General features: G+C 36.4%; 1 non-coding gene across 1 annotated transcript; it reads left to right on the forward strand.

The window, feature by feature from the left end:
- The first annotated feature begins 17,327 nt into the window (after positions 1-17,327).
- Positions 17,328-17,433, forward strand: LOC124892363. The gene has a single exon (XR_007050209.1). It is a non-coding gene; the product is annotated as a small nucleolar RNA R71 (small nucleolar RNA).
- The last annotated feature ends 587 nt before the right edge of the window (positions 17,434-18,020 follow it).

Raw genomic sequence — 18,020 nt, forward strand, 5'->3', positions numbered from 1 at the left:
TGGATAATGTAACTCCATGTAACCTGCCCAACTCTCTAATATAGAGTTTGGCATAATCCTCATCTGAATAGAAAGTATGGACTGGTAGGAAATTAGCTCATTTGGTCATCCTATCTCTAATGACCCAAAGTGAATTATGTTGATGATGAGTATGGGGAAAACCCATCACAAAATCCATGTTCACCTTCTCTCACTTCCAAGTAGGAATACTAAACTCATGCATAGCCCCACTTGACTTCTAATGCTTATTCTTAACCTACTGACATGTTGAGCACTTAGTTACAAACTCCGCAATATCTCTTTTCATCCCACTCCACCAGTAGACTTCCCATAAGTTACAGTACATCTTAGTAGCCCCTGGATGAATAGAGTAATGTGCACTATGTGCTTCTATAAGAATTCATTGACTTAAGTCGTCTATACCTAGCACACATAGCCGACCCTGGCAATGCAATACACTATCTCACCCTTGGAAGAAAACCTTTCCCTTGTAATCTTTAACTGATTCTTTCAACTTAACTAGACTAGGATCCCTATCGTTCTTTTCTTTCATCTTCGAACCTACAAATGATTTTGAACTATCCTGCACCCATATACTACCTTCTACTGAGTCGACTAAGCGGACACCTAGTTGGGTAAGCTAATGAACTTCCCGAACTGACTTCTTCTTACCATCCTCAACATGAGTAACACTACCTATAAACATCCTACTAATAGCATCAGCCACTACATTGGCCTTGTCCGAATGATACAGAATACTCATGTCATAGTTTCTTAACAACTCCAACCACCTTCTTTGATAGAGGTTTAGTTCATTCTAAGAAAATATATGTTGTATTCTTTTATGGTCTATAAATACATCAATATGCACTCCATACAAATAGTGCCTCCAAATCTTTAAGGAAAATAATACAGCTGCTAACTCAAGATCATGGGTGGGGTAGTTTTTTTCATGGGGCTTAAGCTGTCTAGAGGCATAGGATATGACCTTACCTCTCTACATCAAAACACACCATAAACCAACTCTGGATATATCACAATATACAAAAAATCTTTTTGAACCATTTGGCAGAGTCAAAAATAGGGTTGTAGTGAGTCGAGTCTTCAACTCTTGAAAACTTTTTTCACGGGCATCTGACCATTGGAACTTGACTTTATTTTAATTCAATTTGGACATAGAGAATACAATAGGTGAAAATCCCTCCAAAAACCGTCAGTATAGCTGTCCAAACCCAAGAAACTCCTGATATCTATCGGAGAGATAGGTTTGGGCTAGTTTTTTACTGTTTTTGTCTTTTGGAGATTGACTCTAATGCCATATCTGAAAACTATTGGCCAAGTAAAGATAATATTAACTAAAATTCACACTTGATGAATTTATTGAACATATGATGGGCTCTAAGAGTCTGAAATACTATTCTGAGATGGTCTGCTTGATTATGCTCACAACGAGAGTAGAAGACTATAATGAAAAATGTACAAGTACTTCTTGAACCCATGATTCATCAAGTCCATGAAAGCTACTGGGCATTAGAAAAACCAAATGACATTACTATGAATTTGAAGTGACCATACCTAGTTCTGAAAGCTATTTTTGGAATGTCATATTCTCTGACTCTGAGTTGATGATATCCTGATTTGAGGTATATCTTTGAAAAATAACTGGAGCCCTGAAGTTGGTCAAACAAGTTATTTATTCTTGGAAGTGGATACTTGTTCTTGACTGTGACTTCGTCTAACTGACAGTAGTTAATACACGTTCTGAAAGAACCATCTTTCTTATGCATGAATAAAACTGGTGCACCCCATGGGGATAAACTGGGTCTGATGTATCCCTTATCTAGAAGATCACTTAATTTTTATTTTAACTCTTTGAGTTCTGCTAGAGCTATTCTAGATGGAGGGACTGATATGGATTGAGTATCTGAAAGAGGGTATATTCCAAAGTCAATTTCTCTTTTGAGAGGGACTACAGGAAAATCCTCAAGAAATACATCTGGAAATTCACATACTATTGGTACTGACTCAAGACTGGGAGTATCAGAACCAGAATCCTTACCTCAAATGAGATGATAGACATATCTCTTAGATATTATTTTTCTCGCCCTTAGGTATGAAATAAGCTGACCCCTAAGTGTTGAGGTACTACCCCTCCATTCTAGGATAGGTTTATTCAGGAACTAAAATTAGGCAATTATGTTTCTATAGTTAGCAGAGAAATAGCATGAATGAAGCCATTCCATGTCGAGAATGACATCAAAATCTATCATCTCTAATTCTACTAAATCTACTGAAATAATTTTTTGAGATGCCATTATCGGATATTTACTGTATACCCATCGGGATATGATAGATTTAGCTACTAGGGTAGAGAGGTTTTTTTAAGGGTTGTATTCCCCAAAAACTTCTAGTTATTCTCCAATATTAAAGGTTCTAGTGACATTGCTGGTATTGCTGGAAGTCCAGTCGCATTTTGGCTGGGAGTTCTCTGTTAGCTAGTGGGAGTCCTGTTATTCTCATTGTAGGCGTAGTTGCTTCTTTCATCCAGAACAGCACGCCATAGAATCCCTTTTCCATGCCCGTGCTTTGACCTCTTTCTATGCCTAAGTTAATGTCGATCCAAAGAAAAGAAGCCATTTAGATCTGAGTTAAGGAAGAAAGTAAATTTAAGCAAGAGAGCGATAGGATATATAGAAAGCTTAGACCAATAGGAATCTTAGGAAAGACGGTATCATTTTAGGAAAAAACTATATTATTAAACCACCTCTTGGTGTTTCAGTTGCTATCCTTTCTTTTTGAGTGCCATATAGTTTTTCCCAAATGAAAGTAATAGCATATTTTAGCAAGGGATTGATTAAAGTAAAAGTAGACTAAGAAACGCTTTGCTAGAATTTCAGGACTAACTCTAAATTTAATAGCTATATAAGAAGTTACAAAGGATAAAGAAGCTCCTAGATCTATCAAAGCATAAATATGTAAATGGTAAACTTGTAATGTACTAGTGACCATATCAGGAGAACTTTCCTGATCCTATTAGGACTGAAGTACATAGAGTCTATTTGGGCATTACCCAATGGTGGCACTAGAAGCAACACTCTATTGATATAGACGACTGGACTAAGCTGGGGGACGATAATGCAGACTCTGCAAACCAACCTGAGGACTCTGTCTGACCTTGTGGCTTGACTCTACGATTATGCTGACTCTTCCACATGTCTTACAGAGAGGATTTGTTCAGGCACTACTAAAAATACCCTAGGGTTTAGGTCCTAGAGCCCTATATCTATTACCGTGTCTGAATTTCATCACATGATCACTGACTAAGGATGGAGCTAGATCTAAAGATTTCAGGAGGAACTGAGAAGGCTTTCCTCTCTATGACATAGGCTAAGCAAAGCTAAAGCTATGTATTCTAGCTCTCTTGTTCTCTCTCTCCTTTTTTTATTCATAGCCTCCTCTATTTGCTGAGCATGGACCATAAGCCTGGATATATCCATCTTCTTAATCATCATTGTGGTCCTACACTCCTTGACTATACTATTAGACACTCTAAACACAAACTTACTCATCTTAGATCTGCCATCTGCTACTACATAAGGAGCGTATTTGACTAAATAAGTAAACTGGAAAGAATACTCTTGTACTATTATATTGCCCTTCTTTATATTAATAAACTCCAAAACCTTTGCTTCACTTAACTCTAGCGATAAAAATCTATCTATAAAAGCAATAGTATACTCCTCCCATTCTATGGGCCCTGCATCTGAGGCCCTCTCTACCTTCCACTTCTTGGACTATGCGTGAGCCACATCCTGTAACTGTTATGCGGCCAACTCAGTACTCTTACTAGCAGTCATCCCCATAATATCTGTGACCTTCTGTACTTTATCAAGGAATTCCTATGGGTCCTCATTTGACTTAGACCCTATAAAAGATGGAGGGTCTATTTAGGCAAAGTCCCGAATCCTTGCTGCAGAAGTGTTGTCCACTAGGTTGGATGAAGCGGGAATTGGGCATTCATTCTGGGCTGTCACAGAATGATCCAAAGTAGTGAAAGCTACTCTGAATTCAGCATGGGAGACATGCTCATCCAGGGGATCTGGCTGGACGGGCTGGGGTACTGGCTGGTTTCCCATTCCTCTTTCCATAGTCCTTTTTGGAGGCATGTTCTATAATGAAAGGGAAACTTGAATTAGACAAAGAATTTAACATTGATCTCATGCTCACTTGCATGATATGAATACTAAAAAAAGGGAAACTTTTCCTAAAACTTCTCATAGCCTCCTGTCCATAAGTTTGGCGTGCTATACACGTATGCACAAAACTCTACTAGTTGTAGCTTTCAGACTTCCTAAGACTATAATGACCCTTAGGCTCTGATACCAAGTTTGTAATGTCCCGAGTCTGTACCCCAGACACTACACGGTGCTAGTAACCCCGAATGACCACCAGCTAACTGTAAAGCCCCAAGTCTGGTATCCCTGATGCTACATGGTGTTCGTAATCCTGAAGGACCACAAGCTAACCCATGAATTTTATATGTTGTAATAACTGAATAATAACACTGGTTAATGCTGAATAATAGGCTAAAATGTCATAAGTTTCTAAAATATAATACTGATATAAAACTAAAATGGTATAACAATACCAAAACTAAACATCAATATTGAAAACGGAATAATTGTCTAACATCTAGTCTGAAAGCCTCTAACTGAATTGTCTGAACTGTGGAGTTAATGGGACATGTTCCCAACTAACTCTATCTACTAAATATGAACTGAAATAATAAAATAATGATTATGTCCTTGAGTGATAAGGACTCACTGCTAGTCCACTGCTGAGAACCTGAACTACTAAGTGTGATCGGGAACCTAAGCGTCTAAACCTATGGTATAAAACACTATAGAGCAAAAGAAAAGTATGTGTTAGTATGTGAGAACATACTGGTATGCAAAGTGCGGTAGGGTGTATGCATTAACTATAACTGACTGAGAACATAAACATGACTGCGTGAGAATATATGCATGAATATATTACTGTAACTGAAAACATAAAGTTTCTAAATACTGAATTTACTGATAACATGGATTACTGATAATAATGTAACTGATATCTGATATACTGATATCTGAATGACTATTTCTGACAGTCCTAATTCTGATGGAACTATTTGAGTTTCATACTGAGCTAAGTGACTACATCTGACAGTCCTAAAATATATAGAACTATCAAAGTTCTTTACTAAAGATTGGGACTGAGACTGTGGGAGGTAATAATCTAACCGACAAGACCCAAATAAGATAGCAGATTTAGGTTCCAACCTGTAATCCCAATTGGAAGGTTGCCAATACCACACCACTGGTAAAAACAAGCTCTGAGTGACCCTCATCTGGAAAGTACTCTAAGGAGAATGGTGGGACCCCCATCTGACATGTTAAGACACATCATCAACACTCATCTGGAAGATTATAATGTCTCAACCTACGCTGGCTATAAAGTTCTTTAATTAAAGGACTACTTTTAAGAATCACACCCTCTACTGGCAGGTAATTTCCCATCCTTGGGTTCACTCGGTGTTGAATCATACTCCCATCTGAATAGAAACTAAACTGAGTATACTAGACTGAACTGGACTGAGTTCACTAAATTCTATTAACTAACAGAATACTACTGAATCTGTTAACTGACTGAGTTATTGAGGACTGAGCCGAATACTGAATGGGACTGAGTTGATACTGAGTATACTAAGTTTTCCTTAGTTCTATAATAGAACTGGAGTACTACTACCCAAGACTTGATAGCATGGGAATTATAAGACATGACAAGACTTGCATACTTGACAATAGTCAAAAACTCACAATACAATCAATGAGGCATTTTATCAAACATTTGAAAGTCATGAACTTGTAAATGAATAGGAATGCACATTAGTGAGTCATAAATCATTCACTAAGACCTTTCATCAAAAACTGAGCATGCATTAACTTGTACATAAATGGGGATTTCTTGTCAACATACAATAATGGCACTATTTCATTCACATGGACATTTTGTCAAACATATGGGAACATGATTTAGTCACACAATAATCAATGTATCTCATTAACATTGGCTACATTAATGAACTTACAAATTGAAGGGTTTATCATGATCTTCATGTAAATCATCACATACTAGAATCAATTCTTGTAATTAGTAGTCTATAACATGAGTCAAAACCTAACAACACATGAACATGAAATTCAATTCAAGCAAATCATGAAAACTCATAAATATACAATCTTTGTATTTTTGAAAGAGATTCTTGGGCTTCATGGGTGAAATGTACCCATGAATAAACACCTGGCATACGTTTGAACATAAATCCTTAAAGGTTCTTAGAGAAATTCTTGAGCCTTGTTCTTGAATTTTGAAACTAGGGTTTCTTGCTTTTGATATAGAATGAAGAAATTGGGGAACAATTAAGTGAATAATGAAACATTCAGGTCATTTAGGGATTAACATCATATTTAAGGATGACCTGATCCATGGTAAATGTCTAAGATGACCTTGGGATTTAAAGTACCATGAATGCGAATTTAAGCATCACCATGATGCAGTGGAGTGGGCATCACTATACTCACCGCGACACGACCTTATCGCGGTGAGCTACTGGATCGAGACATTTATTGATTTGATCCTCACCGCGATGTAGGATAATCATGGTGATCTACTGGAATTGGACAATTACCAAATTAGCTTACATCACGATGCGATGGATGGATCACCGCTATACTCACCACGACGTGGGCTTATCTTGGTAAGATACTATTTTATAAACTTGGATACGGCCCAATCCTTGTCCAAAAATTTTGAAACTTACCCTAGATATGTTATTTTAATCCCTGAATAGGAATCACTTCAAGTTTGAGAAGGTCATAAATAAATTCATTGAAGTTCTGAGTCCTCATACTTAGCTAAAATTTTCCTAAGTCTGGGACGCCTTTTCAAGCCCTAATAAACTGAGTTAAGCTTAAGATTTTGCGGGGTCTTACACTAACCCATGATTGGTACCTGCTGTGAGCACTGAATAATAGTATATCTAAAATAAGTGCGGACGTTAGGCTGAAAACGCCATTAGGTTCATAACTGAAAAACTAATACTGAATACAGAAAACTAAATAATGAAAACTTAAACATCCATCTGAAATACTCTAGTTTGAAAGCCTCTAACTGTCTGACTAAGGAGTTAATGGGTCAAGACTCCGACTACTGAAATAATTTAAATACTAAAATAATAATTCTTTGTCCTCGAACTATGAGGACTCACCACTAACTCTGCTATAGAATATTTGAACTTCTAAGTACGGTTGGGAGCCTTTCCATCTGACCCTATGATATAAGACATCATATCACAAAAGAAATATACGCATCAGTACTTTGAAAGTACTGGTATGCTAAGTAGGCTAGGTTGATATGCATGGGTTCATATGCATGAACAATAACTGACTGAGTAACATGAACATAACTGAATGAGAGTAAATACATGAATACATAAGCTATAATTGGGATCATACGAACACTAGTTACTGAGTTAAGTACTGATTTACTGATATCTGAGTTTACTGAAACTGTAATACTGATAGCTGAGTGACTATTTCTATTAGTCCTGATTCTGTAGAACTAATCTAAGTTCTATACTGAGCTGGGTGACTATGTTTGACAGTTCTGAATCTATAGAATTGAACTGAGTTCTATACTGAGACTAAATCTAAAACTGAAACTGTGGGAGGTAATCATCTAACCAAAATGCATCTCTCCGAATGGATTGGGGTTTAACCTGTAACCCCAATTGGAAGGGTGTCAGTATCGTGCCATGGGTAAAGACAAGCTATGAGTTAACCCACTTTAATAGAAAGCTCTTTAGTCAACCCTCACTGGCAGGAAAACCCATATGAGATGTATTAACCCTAATCTGGCAGAAAGATATCTCAACCTACGCTTGCTTCATAATTCTGTAACACAGGGATTTTTACAAAGGGTCAAAACGTATGTTAGAAAGAATGCCCCTATTCCTGGGTTTGCTCGGTGCTAAATCCTACTCCCAACTGAATAGACACTAAAATGATTTCTAGACTGTACTAAGCTTGACTGAAATGTTACTGATTGTGTTGTCTAACAAAATCGAATTAAGTTCACTACGTTCTGCTGACTGACGAAATACTATTGAGTTCTGTTAACTGACAAAGTTTATTGAATTCACAACTGAACACTGAACTGAGACATTTTATGAAACATAACAATGTTCACTTGTTTAAAACTCATCCATAGAGACATTTTATAAAACACTAGTAAGGTATAAGCTTGCACATATGCTAGCATGTCATGATTTTTTCCATTTAATTAACGTGGGAAATTTATCAAACACTTGGGTAACAGAAACTATACACATGATTCTAAACAATATGTAGGCATCATACTTCAATACCCAAATCAAAAAATTCAAGGGCTTTAACATGAATTTACATGATACTACACACATGATAATCAATTCTACATGAAACTTGTGATAAATCGTGAACTAGAAACCCAATTAAAATTGTAATCATGAAAACACTTAAATCCAATCATAAAAATCATCAAATCAATCTTCTTAAAGTTTAAAAGCATTTCTTGGACTCCAAAGTTGGACGGAACCTTTGGATAAACACTTCACATACCTTGGTGCTTGAATTGATGAAGGTTGATGGTAAGTTTTTCGTCTTGAATTTGAAATTAGATTTCCTAGGGTTTTTTTCTTTAGAGAATTTGAGAAAAAGTGAGTGTATTTTGCTAATTGAGGGATGAATTTCGTGTTTTGGACCTGCTTAAGGGTTTGAAAATGAACCAAATACCCTTATGGATGTGGATTTTAATGACTAAAAATATACCTAGTAACGCATAGACCGACGCGCTGCATCGATGAGATCGATGAGATGGTCGACACGCTACGTCGAGTCTACGTCGGTATATTGTAAATTGTATTGGGAGTTGGGGAGAATATTTATCAACACGATAGGAGATGCGGCGCGTTGAGGTCACGTTGATACACAGGTTTAGACTCCCAAATGTGCTTCAAACGATGTTTGAAAACTCTAAAACTCGTCCAAGAACACCTACTGACATTTCTTATCATAAATCAACTTAAAGATTGACATTTAATGGTCGTAAAGGTTGCAAAATAATATTGCCAACTTACGAAGTATAAAATAACTCTTTGTATGAATACTTAGCTAAAAATTTTCAAGTCTGGGGCCCCTTAACAATCTTTAAAGGACTGAATTAAGCTTAGGATTTTCGAGGGGTATTACAAGAACTTTGTATGTCAACAAGTGTCATACCATAGGCTTGCCCCTATTTTCAATCACCACTACAAAGAAAATAAATAGTTTTGCTTGTAATGTAGGCTCGGGTTCGGGTAGGATATCATTTAGGAACAACACTACTATACCCTTCCTTGAACATCTACAAAACATAATTTAATACGTATTTTTGACTATGGGCCACTTCTCTTTGATATTTTCTCTTTTCATAAGCCTACTTTTTTCTTCCTTTGTTCACCCATTTTCTTCTATTTCTTTTTCTTGCAATTTTCATGCAATTCTTTCCTTGTTTGACCTTTTTTTATATTCATTTGATTTTAATGCTAGGGCACTTAGGCATTTAACTAAAAAAAATTCATGGCGCCAAACATACTTCCATCAATCTTCACCACCCCAAACTTAGCCTTAAGTTGCATTTTTAAGTTCAAGAAGGGTATGATTCAAAAGAGGGATTAAAAAAAAGGCCCACAGCTTGTAGTGTGTGTGCGAAAGAAAGATCCAAAGGCTCAAAGTGGGAAACTAGGAATTACATTTATTCATGGGTCAGATTTTTTTGGATAAAGTGTGCTTCCAATGTCACAAAGATAGCCTAAGATCATTTCTCCAACCAAATAAAATCAAAATTAGCCTTGAAATAGTAACGAGGCAAGTTCTAGATAATATAAGTGTTCAAGAGATAAATGCAAAAAGCTCACCACATGTGGTCATGAAAATTTGCCAAGAAGGCTCAATTGCCCCTCTCTTTATAGATAGAATTAGAGTATCTATCACTATTATCAAGTCAAACATTTGTGGAGTCACAAAAAGAGAGAGAGTTTTTTTACAAGGTTGCTCACTTCTATGCCCTTGATTTTGAATTTTTTGTTGGATGGTGGGGGTTGCTTGTTTTTCATTTGCACCACGCTCAATTTTCTAACTTACGGACACAACCAAAGCTTTAGCCTCACATTTTTACTTAATATGGGCAAACCAACCATATGGCTACTCTAACTTTGACAATAGTACACAATGGGATCCAAATTTACAATGCCATAGGTACTCAGACTTCCCTTGCATTAATGGCATAGATGCCATGGGTACTCGGAATTTCCTTGCATCTATGGTTCAAAACCCAAACACAATGCTTTACCCTTAAGGGTGTCATCACTCCATCTATCATAGGGAAAGACTCTTCATGCATCATCATAATTAAAATAAAAATAAAGTAAAAAAGAAAAACTAAAACTAAAACTACATGATAATTCGTGAAAACATAGGCACCATCAGAGTACCCAAATGCATCATCAAAAAAGAAAATAAGAACCATCCACAATGTTATCAAAACTCATCAAAATAATACCAAACATAGAAACATAGCCAGAAATATATAAAAACAATACAGAGGCACCCCCAACATAAAAACTAATAAGATAAGAAAAAAGGGGGCTCTCAAATTTAATCTCAAGAAGTGTTCTATCTAACAGACTCTGTATCATCTCTAACTGGACAAGGACTGAGTTTTGGAGAAGTTTATTACTAGACTGATCCTACCAAGTCACCACATCCACCAAACCATACCAATGAAACCACGAAGCAAAATTGATACCAAACCAAATCCATAAACCAAAGAAGTTCCAAACCATAATATAGTTAATCCCAAAATAAAATATGATTAAACAACAAACAATATCGTCTATCGGTATCAGCCCCAATACCCATACCAATTCCAAGGCTAAAATCAATACCAATCCCGCCCATACCAGCCCATAGTAGTACCACAAAGCCTTTAACCAAAAGAGTAAAAAAATCCGGTTGGGACATACCCCCAGCCATGGCCAAAACCAATATCCAAAATAAAATTAAAGTGTTTAGAAATATCCATAACATAAAATGAATCCTTCCAAAAGGATAAAAGCTCACCACTTTAGTCCAAATGTTGATCCCTGATTCAATCACTATGTAGAAGGAGTAGAACGGTTGGTTCCTGCATAGCGTGGGTATACAACCACCAGTAGATCGGTAAGTGAGTAATCGCTAGCATGAAATTGGGAGAAGGATAAAATAATGCCATTTATGAAACCACGTAAAACCATCCATAATTCATATAACCACACAAATATATATAACCATGCTAGGAAAAGGAACCGGGTTTAACATGCATTTAAAACCTTTACCTGAGTTGTGTAGCTTTGTCATTCTAAACTACCCATGGGCTATATATGTTTAGCTTCCACTGCGGAAAGGACCCTAGAGCGTGTAGTCGCTCAACCATGGAAAAAAATCTAGGATGACTAGTACATCCCCCAAATATAAAGTATTACATTATCCACACGAAGACCTCGACCAAACCTCACATTGGAAAATATGAGATTCCAGTTTTTGGTCCCCCCCCCCCCAGGACCTCTACCTTCTACAACTTTGCTACATACCCTGCCATTATTGCCAATTTAAACCATTACCAAGCAACCAAAAAATCCACTAACCATTCATTAACCAAGTCCATTTAGTGGTGGTATCATCAAACAGACCATACTTCTTAGTACTATTCATAGCCAACCATATATAGGTTTAAGGGACTTTCGAGTACCCTTCCATTTATCATATTAAACCAATTTGAGGGATTCCATGTCCCCCACAAGCATAACCATTTATCCATTTACCTTTCTAATTAATTTAAATCATGCATAATTATTTTACCAAGTTTATAAGAAGCAAGAGTTCCATTAAATGTAATCAATGCAATGAAAAGATTCTTACAAGCTTTGTGACAAATACATTAAGGCCATAATTTAACCAAAACCAACTCCAATTACCATTAAACCATTACCATGAAATACAATTTTCCAAAACCATCATTAATGCATATAAAATCATTATTAAAATCATGGGAAACCATAACCAGTCATTAATATCCAAAATCCCCAAATCATATTTGAAAGCTAAAATTATAAAATTGGTGAAATCATAAAAATATTCATAAAAACCATGCCTTAAGTTAGAATTAATAATGAGAGAAGAGAACATACCATAAACCAAGATGATGATAGAAATAAATTACCAAGACAAGCTTGAAATCAATCCTCTAGTTGAAACCCTATCTTTCCTTGCCCAAAAGTTCTTGAGAGAATTACAGAGTTTTAGAAGAGTTTCTAAGTGTTGATGAATAGAATAATAGGGTAAATAACATCCCAAGTAGGTTAGAAGTCATGGTTTCTTATAAGTTTAAGTGGGAAAATGTCCAGAATACTCCCACTTACGTTACATAAAAACCCCATCACAGGGATACGACTGACCCTCACGAGTCATACCCTCAGATATGATTGGTATCCTCCCCTCATATCCTAGGCTCAACCTTTGGATCCAACACTTTTCCACATACGACTCATTCAATTAAGTTGTATCTGAAGAATGAGATATGTATCTTTCATTCATAACCCTGGCAAAATAAAGCCAAGAAAGATTCAGACAATGTCTACCATAAGTGTCCATCATATGACTCATACCCTGGCTTACGGCTCAGGGTGAGCCACTCATACTCAGATCCAACCTAAGTAACCAAGTCTAAAATTAAGTTGAGGAACCAAATAATCTGTATCCATCGATATGACTCGTACCCTAAGTCGTACCTATTCCAGCAACTAAAATCCATTCCACCAACCAATAATCGAGTCACCTATAGAGGTAGAAATAGAAAAATAATCTTAAATAAACTCAGAATCAAAATCAATACACACAACCACATATGAGGTCATATAAAAATTAGTTGACACTAGATTAAGTAAGGAATACACATCATGAGAAAAGGGATGTAATGTAACATTCATGACATTAGGTGACGCCTCAAATTCCTATTGAGTAGTTAGAGTATATCACCTATTTTGACCTACGCTGGTACCAGAAATAGAAAAAAATACAGAAGAAATACCTTTTGGCGTAGAAGTATAATATGAGACAATCAGAGTCTTACTCGCTTTTGGATCACCCTTATCAATAGGATAATTCTCGAGCATACGACATGGATGGCCATATCTGTAACATCTATCCCTTTCCTCATCACAAAAGCCCCTATGAAGCCTACCAGAAAACTAACAAAGAGGGCATAATGAGTCCGACTGAGCTTCACTTGCCTGAGATTAGGCACCTTATGCCTGGATATTATTGCCACCCTTCTGACGCCTTTCACCTGACTATTTTAAGTAAGGATCACTAGCTGTATAGAAGGGTTTAGAACTTCCCTACTTCTTTATTTGACACTTACCACCATCCTGGCCACCATATTGATGAACACCACCCAATTTAGATGACCTAAATACCTTACCCCGCCTTTCTCTAAACTCAAGATACGACCTCTTCTCTTCCCCCACTTGTTGTATATGAAATACCAATCTAGAAATATCCATGTACTTAATTAGTAAAGCAGACATGCTTTAAAGAATAAAATCCCTAGACAGTCCAAAAGTGAACTTTCTCATCCTAGCCCTCATATTTTGCACCAACTTCAGAGCATACCTAGACAGCTAATGGAATTTCAAGGCATATTTCTTGACAATCATTTTTCCTTGTTTAAGATTAATAATTTTCTCTACCTTTGCTTCCCTTAACTCTTGAGGAAAGAAGTAGTCCAGAAAACCATTGTTGAAAGTCTCCCACAACATTGAATCCTCAACATCATCACCCCTTACCTAATCCTATTCCTGGTACCATTGTTACACCACATCCTTTAGCTGATAAGCTATAAAATTTAGCCCCTTCGCATTCATGGCCTGCATTACCCTGATGATTTTCTTTATTTTTTCCAAAAATCCCTGAGGATCTTTCTCCACCTTTACACCACTAAAAATTAAAGTATTCATCTTCATAAATAGGCAAACCCTTTCGACCTCAACAAATGAAACACCAGATGAGCTTGCTAAGACTGAGTAGCAACCAATTGAGCAATAGTATGAATCGACCAACGAAATTTTGCATTAGTCACTTCACCTTGAGGAGTAATAGTAGAAACAAATGGAATTCTAAAAATACCAGGGACTAAAACCCTAGACCGAGTATGGATCCCCTATGTACTTACACATTATCCCTAGATAGAACGAAAGAGTTTCTTTGTGTTCCTGATCGATGAGGCACAATCTAAAAACTAAACAAACAAGAATTAGAAAGAACCTTAGACCTTGCAGCTTGAAATGGAATACCAAGAAAGTGAAACATTCTTAAATACAATGTAGCTTCTATCTTATGATTTTGGAATAATACACACCCCTAAAAGAGACTCTACTCAACATGACTTATGGACTCCCAATTGACCATAAACCTAAAGCTTTGATAACAACTTGACACGACCCAACCCGGGGCCTTGTCATAATGGGCATCCTAAGTCCAACTCAGACTAGAGATCGGCCCCCATTAGTAGACCCAACCTCCAGCTCCCTTCGATGAGTTGGCTAAATTTTAAGCATATAACAAAATAGCATGCTAATTTAATTCTAAACTCTAGTATCGGTCAATAACCAAGACCAACCTAATGAAGTCCAACAACTTAAACCCAATTGCACCGTACCAAACCATAAACAAAAACCATACTAACGGTAACCAAGTTCCTTTCCATAACATAATATAGGAGGATTGAACAACCAATAATACCATCCAAGGGTGTCAGCCCCAATATTATTGCCAATACAAAGGATGACACTAATACCGAACCCACCCAAGCCAATTTATAGCATTTACACAAGCCTCTAAGGAAAAGAAAAATAATATTCAGTTTGGACAAGCCCCCAACCATAGCCAAAACCAATATCCATAAATAAAAAAAAGTATATGAAAACATCCATTATATGTAATAGAGCCTTCTAAAAGATGGAAGCTCACCACTTTAATCCAATAGCTAATCTCAAATATTTGATTGCTAAGCTGGAGGAATAGAACGACCAGTTCCTGCATTGTGTGTGGATATAGCTGCCTAAGGATAGGTATGTGGGTGAACACTAACAAAAAACTAAGGATAAGGATAAAATAATTCCATTCAGTAAAAATAATTAAACCAACCCTATGTACACAACCATACATATATATAACCATGCCGGGAAAGGGTATTACGTTTAGCATGCATTTAAAACCATTAACCTAGGTATGTGTAGCTTAACCATCTTAAAAACACCTATGGTCTTTATAGGTCCAGTGTAATCCCCTGAACGCACACTGATGCGTGTAGCCACACGAATTGGAGATACCATAAGAGTGGGGATTCCCAAGTACCTTTCACTCTCCACATATAAACTGTGTACTTAGAGGATTCTCGTGTATCTCATAGTATCATATATGGTTGCTATGACCAACACCAAATATCGGCAAACATGACTTTCCAGTTCCTATCCATTGAACTTTTACTTTCATAGTTAGCTATCATGCCTCGCCATTATTGTCCAATTAAAACCATTTCCATCCAACCAAACTATTTGTCCATTATTATTAACCAAGGCTATAAGTAGTGGTATCGTTATACCGACTAAAACTTGCAAGTAATTTCTTTAGCTAAACGATTAGAGACCAAGGGAGTCTCATGTACTCATAGATCATATTATCAAGTTTACTTGGGGGAGTCCCATGTACCCCACAAATATTACATTATCATTATTACTTGGGGGATTCCATTGTACCCCACAAGTATGTTCAATTAGCCATTCCAAACCATTTAAACCAATTACACCTTTTAGGGTTCCATTACAAAGCCATACCATGTAATAGTTCTATTTAAAAGTTTAATAATCTAGTAAAAATATTTTATTGGCATTTTATCAAGCATGTTAGGGGAATCTTGTTTTTAAAACCAATTACTATTACACATTTACCATTCCCATACAACCAATTATCCAAACCACCATTAAAGCATGTAAAAACATAATTATAACATGGGAAAATGATCACCAAGCATTAATACCAAAACTCCAACATATATTTGAAAACACCAAAACCATATAATAAGCATGCCATAAAAACATTATATAAATCATGCCTTTAGTTGGAACTAAAAATGAGGTTGGATTAACATGCCTTAGATTAGAATATGATGCAAAGAAATAATGAACACATCTCAAATTGCTCCTCTAGATGAAACCCTATCCTTCCTTTAGCCAAAATCCTTAGAGAGAATTCTAGAGTGTTTAAGAGAAGTTTCTAAGTGTTAAATGATACAATAATTTGGTAAATAATCTCCCAACTAGTGTAGAAGTCATAGGGCCTTAATAGGTAAGAGAGGAAATATCAAGATTTCCCCCATTTAAACTTTATCAAATCCCTGCAATAGGATATGACCATACAATACTAGTCGTACCTTTCTATATAAGTGGTACGCATCACTCGTACCCTTTTCATCATCCTTGGTCCTAACACTGTCCACCATACCAACCCTTGACTCATGCCCCTAGAAGACTAAAATCATAAGAGGTTAGAGTACTGTCTACCATACGAGTTGAGCATAAGAATCATACACTAGCTCATGACCCCTGGTGAGCCACTTATACTAAGATTTAAGTTAAGTTACCAATCCTCAGATTAAGTGAAGAAATAACCCAAACCAAATGACCCATATCCATTCATATAAATTGTACCAACCCAGCTCGTACCTATTCGAAAAACCAATCCAGCCCACCAACCAACTCTTACCAGCATACAACTAAGGCATACTAATCATACTTTATGATATGACAAGTACCCATAAGTCATTTGTTGGCCAGAACAAATAAATTCAAGAAATTTTCTAAGGGTCCCAAACCCATGGTGTTTCATTGAGTCATAATCTTCACCATATTCTCCTATATTTATTCATATCATTTTTTATTCTTTTTCAATAAAAGGTGTGGTGGATGAACTTTCAAGCACCTCGGAATCTCAAGTATGCTACCCCCAGTTTTGCTTGGTAACTTTCTGAAAAAAATTATCACTGTATGATAATTCAACTTTATTAGAGAGCCCCCCACTACATTGTCCATTTGGAGAAGCATCTTCTTTGGGACTTCGTGGTTTGGACATTGCATTATTTTTCCATTGAATCTTTCTCATACCTCATAAAAAGGTTCTCTATCTAATTAGCTAAAGTTAGTGATCTCACCCCTCAATTGGATTATTTTGAAAGGTGGGAAATGCCAGTCAAGGAAGGAGATAATGAGTTTATCCCAATATGTAATTAAACTAGCTAAAACAGAATGGAGCCACACTACCGCCTTTCCCATTAGTGAAAATAAGAAAAGAAATAGATGGATAGACTCTTGGGTTATGTTTGCAATATTAAATAGTGCACACACCTCTATGAAATTAATCAAATAAAGGTTTGGATACTCATTTTCTTACCCCCATCACCCAAAAATTCCCTTCATTTAGAGCATATGCAACATGAAACTTGTGACATGATAGAAACCAATTCGATAAGTAGGAGAGATTTTGATGGCACTTGAGTATCCAAAGTTATTTAGTTTCTCTTTATCATGAAGAGGTCTATCGAAGGACGCAACATGATATGCATTATCTTTCATGGTTCTGTGTACACTATTAAGATTCCCAAAATAAGAAACAAAAACAACAACCAAAATAAATACACACCACGACATCTATACCCTATGTAAGAATCAACACAGCACAAGTGAAGTATAGATTTCACTCCACTGCAATGGAACAATTTTGATAAGGCTCACCTATACCATTTAAAGT

Source organism: Capsicum annuum, chromosome 1 (genome assembly GCF_002878395.1).
Source record: "Capsicum annuum cultivar UCD-10X-F1 chromosome 1, UCD10Xv1.1, whole genome shotgun sequence".
In the NCBI taxonomy this organism is placed as follows: domain Eukaryota; kingdom Viridiplantae; phylum Streptophyta; class Magnoliopsida; order Solanales; family Solanaceae; genus Capsicum; species Capsicum annuum.